The 20,000-nt window shown below is 34.6% G+C and overlaps 1 protein-coding gene across 2 annotated transcripts in view; it reads right to left on the reverse strand.

The window, feature by feature from the left end:
* The window catches only part of LOC144957269 (uncharacterized), a 59,650-nt gene that overhangs the window by 26,712 nt on the left and 12,938 nt on the right, over positions 1 to 20,000 (reverse strand). Inside the window, exon 1 of one of the 2 annotated variants that reach the window (XM_078888373.1) lies at positions 12,086 to 13,263. The exons of the other annotated variant lie outside the window; for it this stretch is intronic. The gene's annotated coding sequence lies outside the window, so the exon portion shown is untranslated. Of the gene's footprint in view, positions 1 to 12,085; positions 13,264 to 20,000 lie in introns of those variants that run through there. 2 annotated transcript variants of the gene reach the window in all.

The raw sequence follows: 20,000 nt of genomic DNA on the forward strand, positions 1-20,000 counted from the left end.
AATACTAAAAATAATAATAAAAACATTATTAACAATAATATAAATTTGTAATGTATATATAGCTTATCCCCTATGGAAAGGGCTCTGTGCGTTTTACAATAATGAGAGTAACGTAGGTAACAAATAATCCACTCATTTACAATTCTAAAGGAATCAAATCTAATCAAAAGCAAATTTAAATAATTGAATCTTCAGGTTCTTTATCGAGGACCTAAAGACTCGCACTTTTGTATATTTTGCAAACTGAGAGTCGTTTTGATATTTATAGAGGGAAATATTTTCTGGCCAAAATGGAAAAAAAATGTTTTTGTGTTTTTGGCAGATTAGAGCTGATCTGAGATATTGTAATGATGGACGAAGTGTCCTCTGAGATAGACCAACCAGACACTAATCCATTTTTGGTTACCTATCGGGGAATTTGTTTCTGTTCAAGAAGTAAAACTGTGGTTTAATCGTATTTATCATCTCATCTTGTGCAGTCTGGTCGGCTTCTTATATATCAATATTTTGAACTTATTCTTATTTCATTCAATGTGCATTGCAAATAATTGTGTCTAGAGATTAATTATCTATCTATTTACTAACTTACTTATCCATACCGATTGTTAATAATAATAATAATAATAATAATAATAATAATAATAATAATAATAATAATAATAATAATAATAATAATAATAATAATAATAATAATAATAATAATAATAAGACAGAGAAGAAAATGATGCGCTCAAATCAATTTCCTCGGAAGAAATTATATTCTCTCTTATTCACACAAAAAAAATGTTTGCATAGGTTTTATATTCCTGGTTATTGGGTAGCGCCTTAACCCCTATGCTATCTCTTCCCGGGCATGTTTACTAAATTTTATGAACGCAATCCGGTGGTTCAATTTCCTACATGTTACTACATCATTTCATTGGATAAAGAGGAGACCCGAAACGTCAGTACTCACGTGTCTTCCGTTATAGTCAAAATGTTTGATTATTATAGATTAGTTCGAGAATAAATCGAAGGACAACAAAGTTATCAGAAATAAAGTATAAAGTGCAAGATGAAAACAGAGAATTAGAATTTCACGGTCTCAGAGAGCAAAACTAGGGATCCAATTAGTACGACACCCATCGTCTAGCCGACAGATAGATAGATAGATAGATAGATAGATAGATAGATAGAGAGAGAGAGAGAGAGAGAGAGAGAGAGAGAGAGAGAGAGAGAGAGAGATACATAGACAGACAATCAGACACATACACAAACACATACCGGATTGAGAGTGTGTGTGTAAGGAAGAGAGAGAGAGAGAGAGAGAGAGAGAGAGAGAGAGAGAGAGAGAGAGAGAGAGAGAGAGAGAGGTGGATAGGGTAGGCGATTAGTCGAACTAGCCATTGATCATTCAGTCATATACTATGTGAATCCCAGGTTTGGCTCTCTGACACCCTGATATTTTTATTCTCTGCTTTCATCTGGCACTTCTCCATACACATAATATCTCATCATTACTGATATAAGTGCCTGCTCTACAATTTGTTCTCTGAACAAAATTATCAATATCGTGAAATGTAAAAAAAAAAAAAATTACAAATGATATAAAACGATCATCATTAACCAGTGTGCTGCCGTACTCTGGAAAAACATGTATTTAAAAATTTGACCAGAAAACTCATCCTTCAAATATCGATCAATTTAAATGACCCTCGTCTTGACAAAACACTATCAAACCTAGGACTTTACGAGCTTTCATTGTTTTTGCCAATATGAGGGTAATTTATATCGATCAATATTTGAAGGGCGAGTTTTCTGGCCAAATTTTTAAATACGTGTTTTTTACCAAAGTGCGGCAGTTAACTGATTAAACTGGCCCATCTATCTCCCCAGTCCCCATTATTGATCATCATCAACATTCCTAATGGCACGTCCTTTCATACGCATGTATGATTCCATAAGAATCATAAATAAAATGAAATCTAAACGTATTTGCATTTCAAACGAGTTGCAGGAATAATGCTGGTTTCAACTGTAGGAGATTGAATTCCGTATAAAATAAACCAAAGTCTCACATTACTTTTCAGGTTATATCCTACAACTGTTGTAAAAAAACAACCCAAAAAACAAATAAACAAAAAAAGACAACAATTTTTTTTTAAATCAAAAGAATACAAAACCACCAACCCCCCCCCAACCAAAATAATAAAACAACCCAACAACAAGATATTTTTTAACACTTTTACCAAATATTATTCATTTTAATAGGATATAGGGTTACATTTTCAGACTTCATACTAGAATTAGTGTTTATAGCGATCGATTAAAGTGAGTAGAGTGGTTTTGTTTCTTAAATTTCAAATACCTTAATAAATTACCTCATTCTGATGGTTTTGCATTTAAACTCACTTTTCTTATCTAATTCATTCAATCAAACATAATACCCGTATGACATTTAATCTCGTTTATTTTTCTCAATCGACAATCTGTCGTGCTCTGGAAAAAACCCCTCTGAAACCCGGGACTTCGCGAAGCGCCGGGTTGAAAGTATTCTGCCAATATGAGCGTCATTTAAATAGATTTATATTCGAAGGACGAGTTTTTTGGCCAAATTCTTAAATACGAGTTTTTCCAGAGTACGACTGTTAACTGGTTAATCCATCTCCAGTTATCATTGGAATACACTCGAATTAAAGGGAACTCGAAGCAACACGTCGGCCTCGTTTACTGTGAAGACAGATTAAACATTTCTGTTTGATTTGCTGATTGCTCAATTATAGGCCTCGCCCCGGGCTGAAACATTCAACAGCATTGGAGGACGTGCTCGTGTATACAATAAATATTTGCCTATAACAAAATATATTTTGTAGCTGGAAGTAGCCGTTTGTATGAATACATCCGTGGAAAGGGTGTATGGTGAGGGTGTATAAAATTTTATATCGACACATAACAAGTATAATAAACACACAAAATAAACACAAAGGAAAAAAAGAGCAATTGAGAAGAGCAAATAACTGTACAATGGCTTATATAAACATTATCATCGTTTTAAATACAGTAGACTCCCGATAAAGCGAACACCACCGGACCAGAAAGATTGGTTGACTTTAAGCGAAATTAACTTGCATTTAGATAAAGAATAAAAAATTTGGGGGCAACAAGACTTGGCCAACATTTTAAATACGTGTAATAAAGGAAATCGTATTGTTGAGGTTATAAAAAAATGCAAAACAGAATCAAATGAAAGACATACAACAAATGAGATATTCTTCAGATTAATCTGTTGGTCCATTAAACGTGTTGAGCAGAAGGTGACTTTATGGTCATTCCACTGTAGCATGATTGTTAGACATCAATATTTTTTTCTGACTCTACAAACAGAAACACAACTAAAAGGAACAGTCAAGTACTTTATTATATGATAGTGCAGATGTTACTGATTGAATTTGAAGCTTATTAAAGTTCTTAACCTTCTTCTTACCAACTATAGAGAAATCGTCACATTGGTTATGCTGCTTAAAGCTATTTTGCAAAGCGGGTTTTCCTGAACAAAAGTATGTATAACATGTACTTATTACATTTGACTGAAATTTTAAAAATGTGTTGGATATATAACGTTAAGTGTTGAATTGTAAGCTTCAGGTTATTGGACGAAGACAGATACTGTGGACGTTTCGGGTTTCCCCTTTACACATATCTCATTCGTCCTTGGTGTTTTATTCCTCGTGTTTTGTTGATAAAGGGGAAACCCGAAGCGCTCACCATATCTATCGTCGTCTAATAAATTGAAGCTTACAATTCAACACTCTACTTTATTTTTTCCTTCGAGCTGCAAGCAGAAACACATTCATTGTTGTGCATATTAGACCTTTCTGAAAAAATCCTACAAATAGTCGGTAAGGAGAGAGTTAAAAATAGAACTTAAATGTATGTACCAGTTTCCCAGCAAGAACAAATGTTTTTCTCATCTCTGCGCTGAGAATTCTTAGTTGATTCTGTCTCTTTCAGTCACAATAAGTCTTATATTTACCAGTCCTTTCAATAATATCAACATTGTTTTGTGATTCATTTGTTTTACGACATTCTCATTGGTAGAGAGAGGTGCTGATATTGGTCGTCTCCAGATACGGTGCTTGCTACCTTTTGGAAAGGACGCTACTCTATCACAAAACACTTTTCTACAGATGAATCTAACAGACGCGAGTACCAAATTACTGCTGAGAGAAAACAAAATTGACTTCATTTGGGATCGATCTCGGTCCCTTTCCGTGTGAAACGCGTGCTCTACCAATTAGAGCTATTGGACCCGCACTGACTGTTACCGACCTGTACTTATTAACAGGACTGATGCCAAATTATTATTGACTCGTTTTTGAAATGGAACTGTTATAAATAGATATTGAAATGAGCTTAATCTTTCTTATAGTGCAATATCCACCAAATTTGCTCAAAGCTCATTACAATGGGTCCCGTGCAAACATCAACGCTTGAAATATAGAACGAGACATGACATCTGTGAGGCACCATTGCAATTTGTTATTCTCGATTTAGGCAAATGCTATTACAGGAAAGGTACCCGTTTTACACCCGAGTACAGTGAGAGAATGTGAGTAAAGAGCTTTTCTAATGACTCAACTTTGCGCTGCCAGGAGTGACTGGCACTTGAACCAGAGACCTGTCAGTCCGAAGGAAAGGGTCATATACCACAACACCATAAAGCAGCGCATTGCACCAATGAAAAAACAAGCCCTTCATTATTGCAAGGAGGCCAGCAAATAATTCCACGTAAATTATTATCAATTAATCAGTATTTAAAACAAACCCATTAATTCTTGTGTTGAGGCTTGCAAATACTTCCACGGAAATTGTTATCAATTAATCAATATTTTAAATAATGTTGAATGTCTTTGACAACAACCGAGACACAATGATAGAGACAAGAAGATCTAGGACCTCCATAGAATGTTTGTTAAATTGGCATGTAAACCCCTTCAGTCAAAGTACGCTAATTATATTTGGGGCCACGTACAGCAGAAGAATGGAAACGATCTGTCCCTCTGGTTAGGAATCTAATCCGTCTCTTGTCGCCTCCAACCTTCTATTGCTTGCTTACCAATTTAGAGGGTGAAAAGATGGTTAACCCTCTCCTTACCAACCACAGGAAAATCGTCACATTCGTTACGAAGCAACCGACAATTTTCTTATTCAGATTTCTTTTGTAGCCTACATCACAAAATTTAAAGAAATGCTTTGATTACAGCTATAAATACTAAACACTGTGTTGTAGAGACCATTTGCTGAAGAACATTCTGTATAGAATACACTTGTTACATTTGTGTTTGATTAGGAAAAGTCTATTTTTGTGTCTCTATCTTTTTTGTTTTAGAATTTAGTCGGAAAGCACATCATTGTGCTGCTGTGTGGTCTTGTGGTATGACAATAATCTTCAGATCGGAAGGTCCTGGATTCGAGTCCCGCTCTGAGTGGCGCATAATTGAGCCTATACTCACATTCTCTCACCTTGCCCTGGTGTAAAAGCAGTACCTGGACATTAACACTGTCGTTTGAAACAAATTGTAATATCGCCTAACAGGCGTCACGTCTCGTCCTACATTTTACGAGTTGCTGTTGATCATGAACCCTTTGCAAAGCGCGTTGGGCACGAGTGGATTTTGCACTATATAAAAGATTTTTGGGGTTTATTTTTTTTCAATATCAGTGTCCCGATAGCTCAGTGTTAGAGCACTCGCCTCATATCAAAAGGGACTGACATTGATCAATATTAGAATCAAGATATTTGTTTCTCCTAATCCCCTTGTCCATCCGGCTGTGATTGGATAGCTGGGTTTGTTAGACCAGTCGGAAAGAACTATCAATAAACTAGAGTCCTATCCAAAGGACAGCAAACAATAGTTTCTGTCTGTTTAATGCTATAGAAACTGAGATAAACTCCAGCACCGTGAGCCTTGGAGAACTACTTTTTTATCTCCCAAAATAGCTAGACTGCTAACAGAAATGGAATGTGCTTAATTTAGATCTGAATCATCGCCCAAATTAACATTGGTGCAAGCATGAGCGAACTGTGATTAAAACAAAATAACCAATCTATGATGTGTTTTATAATAGAAATTCTGTGAGTTTGATTTCCTCCTCTTACCCCTTTGCTCCTTTCCCGACGTACCTATACATACTATATGCAGGTCTGACATTCGAACCTTATTATGGGCCTAGTTTAACAGTGTTGTAAGGGACATTATTTTGCGTCATCTTTTTGAGATTTCAATCACAACAGTGAGCCCCGAGTGACTGGAGTTATCAGACCTGAAATATGTTCACTTCGTCCTTTCCCCCTTCCATCTTCTTTTCTGCTGACGGATTCTCCTCAGCAATAATGGCTGTGCCCAACGAAAAAACTGTATATTTTATCATCCTTTCGAACCGACAAGTGAATGTGTCCTCAGCCATAATAACTACTGTGCCCAAACAGAAAACTGTATACTTCATCATCTTTTCGAATCGACATGTGATGTCTTAATCATTGCCAAAGACAATCAGCATCATTTTAAATACTGATTTATTGGTAACAATCTAATTGCATGCAGTTTTGTATTTGCAGGTCTCAACACAATTGATTTTCCGCTATTTTTGTTGTTAATTCATATCTCCAATGTAAGCTTATCATATACATCATGGGGCTTTGTGGTCTTGTTTCATGACACGAGTCGGATGATAGGTTCCTGACTCGAGTCCCGGTTTGGGCAGCGCAAAAACGAGTGCTTTAAAAAAAAAAAGCCTTTTTGTCATAGTATTTCTCGCATTCAGGTGTGTGCCGGTAACAGGGTTGCCTCTGCTGAAAAAACCCCAATTGTAATAGCGTCTTTTAGGCGTCATACTCGTGTTCAAGTTCAGTGTTGTGTTTCTTTGGGACCACTCGTTAAACGCCTCAAGCAGGTTTCATGGATCTTGCGTTATACAAGTTTTATTTTCTTATTCACTTTTATCAAGTAGGATAAGGAGGAGGAGGAGGAAGAGAAGGAGGAAGAGGAGGAGAAGGAAAGAAGGGATGTAGGGGAATCAGGAGTACGTGGAGGCAGAACAGAAGGTGGAGGAACAGAAAAAAGGAGGGGGATAGATCAAGATGAATATAGAGATGATGATGATAGTGATGATGATGACGACGACGAAGAAGAAGAAGAAGAAGAAAAAGAAGCAAAAAGAAGAAGAAGAAGAAGAAGAAGAAGAAGAAGAAGAAGAAGAAGAAGAAGAAGAAGAAGAAGAAGAAGAAGAAGAAGAGAACAGTGAATGGTAATCAGCGGTGATATTTTGTTTTCCGAGACTCGTCGAGATGTTGACTGACATTCATAAAGACCATGATTTAGTGAAATAATTGGACACCACCGATCAGATGATTTCATTCCTGGATATTCGAGATACATGCAGGATTTATTCAAGGCATTTTTCCATTTTCCAGGATTACTAGCGGCTTTCGCTTGTCCACCCCAGTCTATAAGTTCATAATTCTTCCGCGTAACTGTACATAAAGACTCCTCCGCCTCTTCGTTCTAGTTACCGTGAAAAAACCCGGGTGTAGATACTTGTGTGAGATAAGAATCTGAAAAGGTACAGACAAAGCAGAAAGAAAACTGTAAAAAAAAAAAAAAAGATCATCCCGTAAAATCCGCCTCGACTGGGGATCGAACCGTTGATTGTGGAGGGTAATACAATGTCAAATTGGTAATCCAATGGAGGCTCTTTTCTTAGTGCACACTAACAAAATGCCTTCACACACACGCGCGCGCGCGCGCACACACACACACACACACACAAACACATACAAATACACGTATATATATATATATATATATATATATATATATATATATATTTATTGTAGTGAATGTATTCTGACCAAAAGGCGAAGAAGGGAAAAAATCTCTGCCAGGGATTATTATTCATGAAAGTAACAAGAGATCAGACTGATCTGTGTGTTTGTGGAACTAGAGTTATTAAGTACATATCCAATTTAAATGAATTCGACATATCATCCGTTAAGAGATATCATAATGTTGTTTTCAATGGAAAAAAAAGATTTGCAGAATTCCCATAGGCAGTCAATCTAATTAATTAAATTGAAAAAAAAAAACAACTTTTAAAATTTTGGTAATTTTTAAACGTTTGTCATTCTAATATGCAGAATACATAAAAGACTAAAATCTTTTCTTTAAAAAAGGGGCTTGGGACCTACATTTTCCGTCTGGCGAATGTTAATTTTTTGCCAACAATCTCAGAATTACTAGCAAATCTAAAGATTATAAGACTATTTTTACAGATGGTTATAATATGAGTAACTTGCAAACCTTTCATAGATTATGGGTATTTTTATAACCAGGTGACACGAATGATTATTTATGAAATCTGAAAGTGTATAATGATCCGTCATTTAGTCGTCTAGATTAAATGGCAGATGTGTTGCCAGATTCATTTGCGCACACCTGCTTTGATCGTTGATGGCTCTAAGATTCGTTTCGATCTATTAATATCCACAATAATATAATAATAATTAAAATTGATAAGTACCTGTTTGCAATAGCCTTTGTTGCCCCCCCCCCCCCAAATATTTGCGGCTATATGGTCTTGAGGTATGACATTCGCTTTCGGATCGGGAGGTACAGGGTTCGAGCTTCGCTTGAGTCCTTGAAAAGACTCTTTACTCACATTATCCCACCGCACTCAGGTGTAAAATGAGTAACTGGCCGTAAACAGCGTCATCTCTGTCGGAAAAAAAATGTAATATCGCCATGTCTCGTTCTATATGTTTTGTGTTGCTGTTGGCCAGGAACCCTTTGTAAAGCACATTGAGCATGTTTAGTGGATATTGCTCTACATAAAAACTCGAGTTAAATATTACGGGTTCTCTACTACCCCGGCTTTAAGAAATATAAATCAAGCACTAAATTATATACTGTCGTTTAATTTATTTTTAAAAATTGAAATAAAAAGGCATGAAAATTGAAAGTGATTTTCAAAATATTTTACATCATGATTCGTCTTATATCATTAATCCAGGCTTTTGTACATTGTAATGCACAATGATAAACTATAACATACTCGAAAATCGCTAAAATAAAACGGATTGTTTTGTTATAAAGGTGCTATGTCGATTTTATGTATAGATAATAATTAATAACAATAATAATAATAATAATAATAATAATAATAATAATAATAATAATAATAATGATGATAATAATAATAATAATAATAATAATAATAATAATAATAATAATAATAATAATAATAATAATAATAATAATAATAATAATATATAATAATTTTTTAAAAAAATAATCGATAGATGCACTTTTATCGACGTACACTTATTTACAGGTCTGATAACCCAACTTCTTATGGGCTCATTGTAGAAATGGAAATCTCAAAAAAATTACATAAAATCTTGTCCATTACAACAATGTTAAACTAGGCTCATAAGTGAGGTCGGATGTCAGACCTGTATATATGAACATGTTGACTTTACGATTACTTTACTTCTTTTTTCATTTACAATATTGCTTTATAAAATTATGTAAAATATTTTATAACGCGTATTTATTCATCCTTGTAATTGACCTTTGTAAAACCAATTTCTTTAAAATGTATTTATCTATATGTTTAGCACTTTTAGTACAAAAATCGGGATAAGCTCGGCATAATCGATTAGTAGGGCTTCAAAGAATATTCCTTGATGAGTTGTAACATTTTGAGCAAAGATTTTAAATCAATCTTAAATTTTGGTAAATGGGTAATACAAATTTGTAAAAATCAAGAAAAAAAAAACCCCAACTTATTTCCAGAAGTGTTGAAAGCGTCATAGATATTAGCTTTGTTTTGTTTGTATAATTCATACCATTCTGGCATCGTTTTACAATACTATTACCCTCCCTACACTACCTGAGCGTTACTAAAAGAAAAAAGTATAGCATTGCCAATCAAAATGTGAGTACGTCATACTCTGTTACATATTGACAAAGACAATTCCTTTTTCCTTTGTGAGGCCAGGAAACATTTTCTTCGTGCATCTGGATATTAAGATTCCTAATGAGTCGCGAATTAAAGACTTTATTCTCGACAAAATGAGAGTCTTCTTAATCAAACCATCTAAGAAGTGAAAGCTGTATGTCTTATGTCTGAATTGTTAACCAATTAACTGCCGTACTCTAGAAAAACTGGTATTCAAAAATTTGGCCAGAAAATTCGTTCTTCAAATATCGATCGATTTAAGTGACCCTCATCTTGGTAAAAAAAAAAACCTCTCAAACCTGGGACCTCGCGAAGTCCCAGGTTTGGAAGTTTTGCCAAAATGAGGGCCATTTATATCGATTGATATTTGAAGAACGAATTTTCTGGCCAAATTTTTGAATACCAGTTTTTCCGCAATATGGCGGTTAACTGGTTAAAAAGTTCTTTTGTCAGGGTACGACATTATTGTTTTGGCACCGTGGATGTTTTAAATGTTCATTACCTAAAAAACGCATTGCCTTTCCACCTGCTGAATCACTTACGAGAACATTCTAGTTATTGGCGTTATAGGTTATCGTTTTACCGTCTTGAGATTTTACGTTTTACAAGCAACAAGTCAATGATGCACCTACCTGACATCAACTCTAAAAAGTAATGAACAAAAATATATATAAAGACTTCGAAATATAATAAAATACCAAATACCGGAACGTTTCGGGCGCATACTCCCTCTTCAGCCAGTAACAAAAACAATAAACACATTAATACATCACATAAAATTCAGGCAGACGGCAGAAAAATATGCATTCATTTTGGTTCATTACTTTTTAACCGTTCACAACTTTCGAGTAGCTTAGTATCACAGCAACTTTAACCCTATTTAGCAAAGACACGATAACAATAATGTCCCTTGTTTCAATGAAGCATAGTTCCCATCGGTGTCACTGATCTTAGTAAAAACAATTCCAAAAATCACGTGACTGCAACCAGATATTTATAAAATAAGAAAAGTTTTGGTTCATACATAAAACTGTCTCCCTGTTAAAGGGGTAACCGATTATAACATTTTTAGATAAATAAGTAAAACCGTTTGATGTGTAAAACCCAAAATTTTAAAATAGAGCTGACGTTCTTCGGCATTTCTTGTTTATATTCTGTAGCTATATCAATAATTTGGAATTCTCTCGTAAAACCCAAAGTGTAACAATCGACATTCCCATTTCTTTCTTTAAACAGTGTATTTGTTTGTCATAAACTTGGCTGAGCCGATGATGCGAATGTTAAAAAAAAAGATTTATTTTTAAAACCACAAAAAAGTTGAGTTTTTATATATCTACAACGCAATATCCGTTTATGTTGTATTTTATCGAGCGGGAATCAAACCATGGACCAACACATCCGAAGGCAAGTGTTTACATAAGACTACAAAGCCGCCAAAAATTTTGTTCTGAATTTAAATGTCGCTAAAAAGTAAAGTTGGCTGAAATGGTACCTTCTATAATTTGACAATAAGATTAGAATCTTATAATTACTTTGTGTTCTATATATACCACTCATAATTAGATGTTTTGTTTGTGTTTGATTTTATTTATTTATTTATATATCTATTTATTCATTTACTTATTAAGCAATTATTTAATTAAAACCTAATTTCTAATTACAAGTTTGCATCGAACAAGATGTAAAAAAATCAAACAAAAAGCAGCCAAAAAGAAATAAAAAAAAGAATCAAAAATAAACAACAACAAGCAAACTAAACAAAACAAAAGACACACAAAAGAAAAGAAAAGAAAAATCGCCCCAAAATCCTGCTCAATTTGTTTGTCATAAGTCTCATTGAACGAATCAATATACAAAGGTTTGATATGTCTTCAGCACACAAACCACCAACAGTTTGGACGGTGCGACAGCTTTCTAAAATATGATGTTGCCATTTCTTATTTCCCATAACACTTGAAAAAGTTACGAGGAAATTAAATTCATTGTCGCACTGCACTCCGAAAAACAAAACAAAACAACAGCACATTAAAAAAATGTTTGGCCAGAAAACTCGTTTTAAATATCAATTGATTACAATGATTCTCACCTTGTCAAAAACTCTCAAACCGTAACTTCGAAATCCAAAATCTGAGAGTTTTTGATGATATTATGTTCGTTTTAGGATAACGGGGGTATCAGTATCCAGCACTTGGAAACTGTGCGATAAAGCTACTTGGACGCCCTTTTACTATATTAGACCTAAGTTTATATTTGTTTTAAAAAAAGATCAACCATTCTAAAATTCTAAAGTTTAAGATTAAAACTGACGTTTTGCGCTGAACAGAACATGGCTAAGATGGGTGGATATACATGATAACAACTGGAGATGACACCCAAGTAAAGAATCAAATAAGTAAACACAATGATCTAATTGGGGTAAAGCACATAATAAGTAAGTCGCCGAACCTCCAACATCAACATATGAGTGACGTGATGGAAAAAAACCCAACCCCAACAAACATTGCCCCCGTACAAAATGCACATGAACTACGGCACTCTACTGTCACAGACGTCCATCTATTCTTGTGTTTATATCAATCATCGTTCTGGTTAATCCCGGGCACTGGTTAGGGATCCTATTGATTACATTACATGTTCTTTGGCAGCTCTTCTGTTTTCGGTGTCAATATCATTTATTATCAACATGTTTCCTGAAGCTTACGAGACTGGGGTGGTTATAGATGTTATACTTCGGCAGAACACATATTGTTTAATATGGCTGGGAAACTTTTGTTTATCGATGAATTCAGATGGTTCAGAAAATTGCTCAAAAAGTCTCAAATCTCAGATTTATTTAATCATTTAAAGAAATCTTAGGTTAAAGACATTTTGATATGCTGAGTGTTATCTCAATGTTATTGGTAAACAATTCATAAAATTGTCCGGCCAAACTGTGTTTTGTCATTATCTGTCAAACTAGTAGAATTCTCCTCTATAATCTGCTCTTGTAAACAATACCTGCATTATTTACAAAACATGTTCGTGTAAAGGTGTTCGTTGCAATTAATAACGATTTCAGACGAAGTCAGCGAGTTCAAATCGAATTCAGACAACCTTAAATATTTCCGTATGGGCAAGGTATTTTTGCACGAACATTTTCCTCTTCTATTGGAAATGGACGTATTATTTGGATAGGCCACAGAGCAGTGTTGTTTTTACCAGAAGATGCATTATGCGTAAAATGTCATATCAATATCGTTTTATTAACCAGTTGATTGCCGCACTCTGGAAAACTCGAATAATATACAAATTTGGCCAGAAAACTCGTCCTTCAAAAATCGATCGATTTAAATAACCCTCATCATGGCAAAACCCCTCAAACCTGGGAGTTCGACTTACTGCAATTGAAAACACTGGAATTCAAGCGCAGTCCCAGATTTGGGAGTTTCTTTTCCAAGATGAGGGTCATTTAAATCGATCAAAATTTGAAGAACGAGTTTTTTGGCCAAATTTTTAAATACGATGTTTTTTTTTCTTCCCAGAAGACGTCAGTTAATTAAAAGAGTTAAAACCCACTCTCCTCAATGAAGGTATTTTTTTACAACTCGAATCGTTCGAGTTAAGATTGAAATTTAATCTCAAACATCAGCCTTGTCCATCATAATACATTTTTGGAGACAATTTGTCACGTATTTTCTCAAACTTGCGATTGAATAAAAACACAAACTAACCTATCTATAGCCGCTTTATCCACCAGGGAGTGGAACAAGAGGCCCAGATATCTTAGACATCGATCATAGCGACAATATTAGCAGAACATTACACATTTATTTATCCAGAAAATCATTTTAACACGAGTAAAAATCACTACATGAACACGAGTCTCCTCACCAGGGGGTACTGGTTCTTCGCAGAGAGTAAATGAGCGCAGGGGCTAAACTTATTATGATGTTTGCTATGCGTATAATATATCTTCCATTTGTACTAGAGAAAGATGGAATAAACTGAATTGTTGATTTTTTTTCAAATAAGGACTTGTGAACAATAAAGATCTTTTTATCAGTTGAAGGACATCTCCATCGAATCACTAGATAACACCATACTCTTGTGAAGCGATAGCATGGCAACAGCACCAAAAATATTTACCGAATTATTGAAGCCAGCCGGGAGGTGTCAAGTTGACCCTGCATATTATATGTCAAGTGGTAATTTTATACATAGCAGTTATAAACAATTTAAATCACTTCACCTTTAAATGTAAATTTTCTGACAAACTTGATACACGAATAATAAATGTTTACGCAGTGAAAAAAGTTCTTGCTGTACGCCAACCCAACGTTGTGGTTTCACCTTACTAAAAGTCTTATCCCAATTGCGAACTTGGCTGGCTTTTTGTGCTTGAATCTGAAAACATTCCAGACCATCCCTTCTTTCTTCATAAAAACACGATATAATAGACCAAAAAAATCCCCCCCAAAAACCCCATAAAAACAAAAAAGCCCCCCCCCCCCGAAACCCCCCCCCCCAAAAAAAAAAAAAAACAAAAACAAAACACTTGCATCAATAGTGATGGGAAAAATAGGGTTTGGAGAAGTGACAGATGAAAATAGAGAATAAAAAGTCACGGTGTCAGCGCCAAATTCAGGATCCAATTGACACGACACTCTCCGTCTGGCCGAGAGAGAGAGAGAGAGAGAGAGAGAGAGAGAGAGAGAGAGAGAGAGAGAGAGAGAGAGAGAGAGAGAGGACAACGGACTGAGCTATCTAGCCACACGAAGAACTATAATATGTTTGCTAACATTAGTAAGTATTGAATATGACTGTATATATAAATGAATACCCCATTCAATCTAAACTGTCACCCGTCTCTCAAAAGTAGTAAAATTAGCCCGACTAAAATGTACTTTATGGAACTGGAATTTGACAATAATATAATATCATCAATTTATTTAATAATAATAATAATAATAATAATAATAATAATAATAATAATAATAATAATAATAATAATAATATAATTAAAATAATAATAATAATAATAATAATAAAATAATAATAATAATAATAATAATAATAATAATAATAGATTACAGTTATAGCGCCTTTCCTCGTCTGTACAAGCTCAATGTGCTTTACATGATCAATCTCTCTCTCTCTCTCTCTCTCTCTCTCTCTCTCTCTCTCTCTCTCTCTCTCTCTCTCAGATATAAAAATGTTATTACGCGTTCATCTTCAGCCTGCACACATCAACTACAATGCGTTAGACTATTCTAAATTAAATATCTACAATTTGGAATGTCACACAAGAATCACAAAAGTTAAAAGTTAATATTTTAGTCTGGATTTGAAGGTGTCTATATTGTCAGTTTGCCTGATATGTTTAGGTAGAGCATTTCAATACCTATATGCCGAGTAGAAAAACTATTGTTTGCCATTTTTATAAGATATATTAGGCTTAACAAGAATAAGAAAAATCACAGCATTTAATACGATATCATTAACAATCTCCATTTAAAATTCAACTCGTCTCTATTAATTAATCAGTTTATTTATTTATTGGTGATTTCTTTGGCACACGGTGGAATATGATTGCAAGTAAGACAGGAAGCCGCGAACAGTATACGATATCAAATTAATTGGAGGAAGTTGGCCTGCTTGAGAAATTGATTAAGCATTATGGCTCTAATTAAGCATATGAAATAAATGTAGAGGCACCTTTTTACAATTAACAAATATCCCAGTGTTACTAAAAATATAGAAATATTGTGTGGAGTACTCCTCTTCCTCCGTTCTGCCTCCTCCTCTTCCCCCTCAATCCGGGGCGATGTGAACTTATTTGAAGGTTTGATAACCGGACGAATATATTTATGGGCTTATTTTAACATTGTAATGGTCCATATTTTGCGTTGGTTTGAGAGTTTTTCAGTTCCAACAATGAGACCATAACTATTTAGGTTATTAGATCCACAAATTAGAACTAGTCGGTCGGGGTGTATTTGTTGCATAAAATTGACTTGAATGTCCAGATTGTGATTTTTAAGCCGAGTGAATACGCCCCATTGAGAAGGAGTATTAATATAAGTGTATTACATCATTTAAGTTTCTAATTTTGTTTTTCTAGCCGTTTTCAATTCAAATTAATTTTTCAGAATCGTGACATATTATCCAAAATAAAAAATCGCACACAAAAAAAACAACAACAAAAAACCCCAACAAAATGTAGATAGATAGGATTATCAACTGAGATGATGTCAATCAATTAATGCAAAGGAGAAAATAAGATAGCAAATGATAGGAAATTATCTAAAATTTTGTTTCGTTAAGATTTTCAGTCAATTTTAGTTTTCAGTAAACGACCCTAACAGTTAAGGTAGTACCGATTTTTAAAATTCAAATTGCATTTTTTGTTTTTACATAAAGAATTCCTTAAACTTGCTTTAAAAACTGTGTTATTAGAAGAAGCATTACTTTTACTTACTAACCTGTTGTGAATTGTCAAAATCAAATAGCAATGGAAGATAAAAACCCAAAAATAATTATGAGGATAACGCACCCTTTGGTAGATATATTTACATAATTGTGTAATAATATGTCGTTAAGTTATTAAGTTTTCTAATCCTACTCGTTTTTGTATCAAAAATCTATCTGAAACAGTGAGTCACACGTATCCTATTTGCTAGACATGTAAATATAGTTACGTGACCTGCCTGTAACATTCTGGATTAAGCTACAGACAATTTATAAAAATAGACCAGATTTGGCAATAGAGTCTGGGCATAAAAGTGATGGGAGAAGAAGATACATAGAAATCAATAAACTGCCACATCCTCTGTGAGTCTTCGTCCTGGGTAATGATAAAAATGCTGGTTTTGGAGCTCTCCAGTTTAATACTTATTGAGAAGATGGGGTCCATTTCAAGGATATTTAGAGTAAGTTTTCTGGCCAACAAAAATATGCTCTATGCTTGTAGTGCACGTCGGAGTGAGGCTAAAAAAAAACATTATTCCAAATACTCAGACTCGTTAACAACGCCATTGCCGCATTATCTCGTTCATCTGTAGTGTTTCATTCATCCTGTTTTGTTGATAAAGGGGAAACCCGAAACGTTCATTTGATCTGTTTTTGAAGTTAAATTGAAGCTTTCATTAAATTTCACATTATTATTTATTTCATTGAGCTTCGAGCAGCAACATTTACATAAGCCTCAGTAGTAGCAGCCTGAAAATTTTGGAAGATTTTTATATTGTGTTTCTTTTCTACTTGGTCTGAAAGTGTTTCATAAATGATAAACACCTTTTCAGAGTCTTATCTTACACTAGATAGTAAAACCAGCTAGTACCAGTTCCCTTACTTTTAGATTTGCCCATGGACGGACTTTACGAAAAGCCGAAACAAGCATGATTATGATGATTATAATTTTCTGTAATGCTCCAACGATATGCCAGATAATGTAATTTTAACAAAAAGTTCTTCGGAGCTATAAAGCCCAAGGAACCAAAGTTTATCCCGATTTCTATAGTACTAAACGGAAATAAGCACTAGCTTGCTAGTTAATCGCAAATTACTTTCGCCAGATCTAACAGATCTAGCTACCCAATTACTTCTGGGTGGATAGAGATTCAGAAATAAATCTCGACTGGATCCTGGATCGATGCCGATAATGACTCATTTATTTTCAAAGTAGTAGATACAGTTGAACTTCAACATTCCATTCCTGACATTGCAAGTCGTTCTTCTTTACATAATTTGTTTAAGGAAGGTCAAAAAGTGACCCTTGTCTAAATCGAGGTGTTCGTATATAAAATAACATTTCTGTGTGATACAATAGCAAATGGTCTATCTTATCGTGTTCTGAAAGTATGTAAATCATCCAAAACCCAAATTTATGAGCACTGCCTTGAATTGGTCATCTTAGATTTGGTGTATTTTATAGTAAAATTCGGACATAAAAGACGTGTTTTTACGAAACTGATAAAAATGCTAACAGAGAATAAAAGAATTTTTCTCAACGCGTGAGCTTTTTTCTGGAAGTTCCAAATCTCTGGTATGCTTAATAAATTGAATTATGATAATTCGTTGGATCATAACTGGTCGTCAATGAAGGATTCTAACTCTCGGGAAAATGGCTCGGCTATTGGTTTAGAGTATTCGGTGTGAGCAGCTTTCAAACCTTGGGAGAGAATATTATAATATTTAAATATTTGTAGCAAAATAGGACAGAGAGGGTGTGACGTCATAACGTCCTCCCTTCCCGTTAAAAACTCATTGGAAGTGTGTAACCAGTATTCCGGAGAGAAAAATAAACAATGAATAGGTTACATATTGAATCATAAAGCGGCATAACTATTTTTGTAGTAGATAGAATGTATAGGTAGATTCTTATGATTATGGGGCGTAAAAGAGCGAGGATGGATGATCTTTATTGACGATCAGCATTTATTTCGACTAGAAAAGAAGATGCCATCATTATGAAACCAGAAAATCAGTTACAAAAAGTATGTATCCCGTCCTGCGAAAGACTGGTTTTACACTTCCAATGAGATTGCAGCCAGTATTTTGACATCACACTTTTGTTTCCTATTGCCATCTCATTAAAAGCTTCATGTTTATTGTGATCCAATGCTCAGAAAGAGTAGGTCATAATAGGTCGCCATTGATTTGATGCACTTGAAGGTTATGCTACCTAGAAAAATCAAAATCATTTTAGCCTTGTTGAGGTTTTAAAATAACATTTTGTCATTCTTAACCAGTTAACTGCAGTACTCTAGAAAAACCCGTATTTACAAAAAGGTCGTTTAACAAATTTGGCCAGAAAACTCGTCCTTCAATACCGATCGATTTAAATAACCCTCATCTTGGCAAAAATCCTTAAACCTGCGATTTCGCGAATTTCAGGTTTGAGAATGTTTGCCAAGATGAGGTTATGTAAATCGATCGATATTTGAAGGACGAGTTTTCTGGCCAAATATTTAAATAAGAGGTTTTTTCCCAGCGTGCGCAGTTAACTTAATTAACTGGTTAAAAGCAGCATTTTTTGCTGGTCTGCTTCCTCTTGATAAATGTTTAAATATTTTACATTTCTTTTTTTAGAAGAGTAAAGACTGTGTAGTAGTGGTGTTGGTAAATATCCTGAAGTAGCTTAGAAGCAAGAGGACATAAAGACAAATGATCAATTCAAACAAAAAGAGCAGACACCCGCCTACACTTTATCTTTCCCTCCGCCGTTTATTTGTAGAATGAGCTCCCTAAAGAATTGATGAATTCTAAAATCAATACAAAATTTACTAAAATCTTAAAAACATGGAAAAAATACCAAATATCGAAATGATCTCAACGTATATTAGAAATGTGTGTGTGTGTGTGTGTGTGTGTGTGTGTGTGTGTTTATGTGTGTGAGAGAGATATTGTGTGTGTATGTGTTCGTCTACTTTATTCCAATATCATACCAGATTGACGACTCACATTTGATTCTATGCGTTGTGCGGCTTTGTGGTCCTGTGGTATGACATTCGCCTTCAGATCGGAAGGTCCTGGGTTCGAGTCCCGCTCTGAGAGGCGCATTATTGAGTCCTTGGAAAAGACTCTTTACTCACATGCTTTCACCATACCAAATGAGTACCTGGTCGTTAACAGCTTTGTCGGAAAAACTGTAATATCGCCTAACAGGCGCCATGTCTCGTCCTATACATGTTACGTGTTGCTGTTAGCTAGGGACCACGTATCAAGCGCTTTGAGCATGTTTAGTGGATATTACACTATATAACGGTTTTAGTTTTCGTTGATTTTCACAAAGAGAAAAAATCAGAAGTTCCCTATTCAGATAGCTAACGATGGATACGGATAAGGACGGGTAAAGTTGTTTAGCCTATCAGATTCCCATCTTTTTTTCCAGATTGCAGTAAAATGGTTTTACAAATGGATTTAAAGAAAAGGGACGGCGTTATTGATTTCTACTCGATTTAGGTAACTACATGATGGAATCGAGGCAATAGTCTCATGGGAAAAGTAATCTAATTTTAAAT

This window comes from Berghia stephanieae, chromosome 1 (assembly GCF_034508935.2).
Source record: "Berghia stephanieae isolate SIO BIC M18660-M18661 chromosome 1, UCSD_Bste_1.3, whole genome shotgun sequence".
NCBI classification, from domain to species: Eukaryota; Metazoa; Mollusca; class Gastropoda; order Nudibranchia; family Aeolidiidae; genus Berghia; species Berghia stephanieae.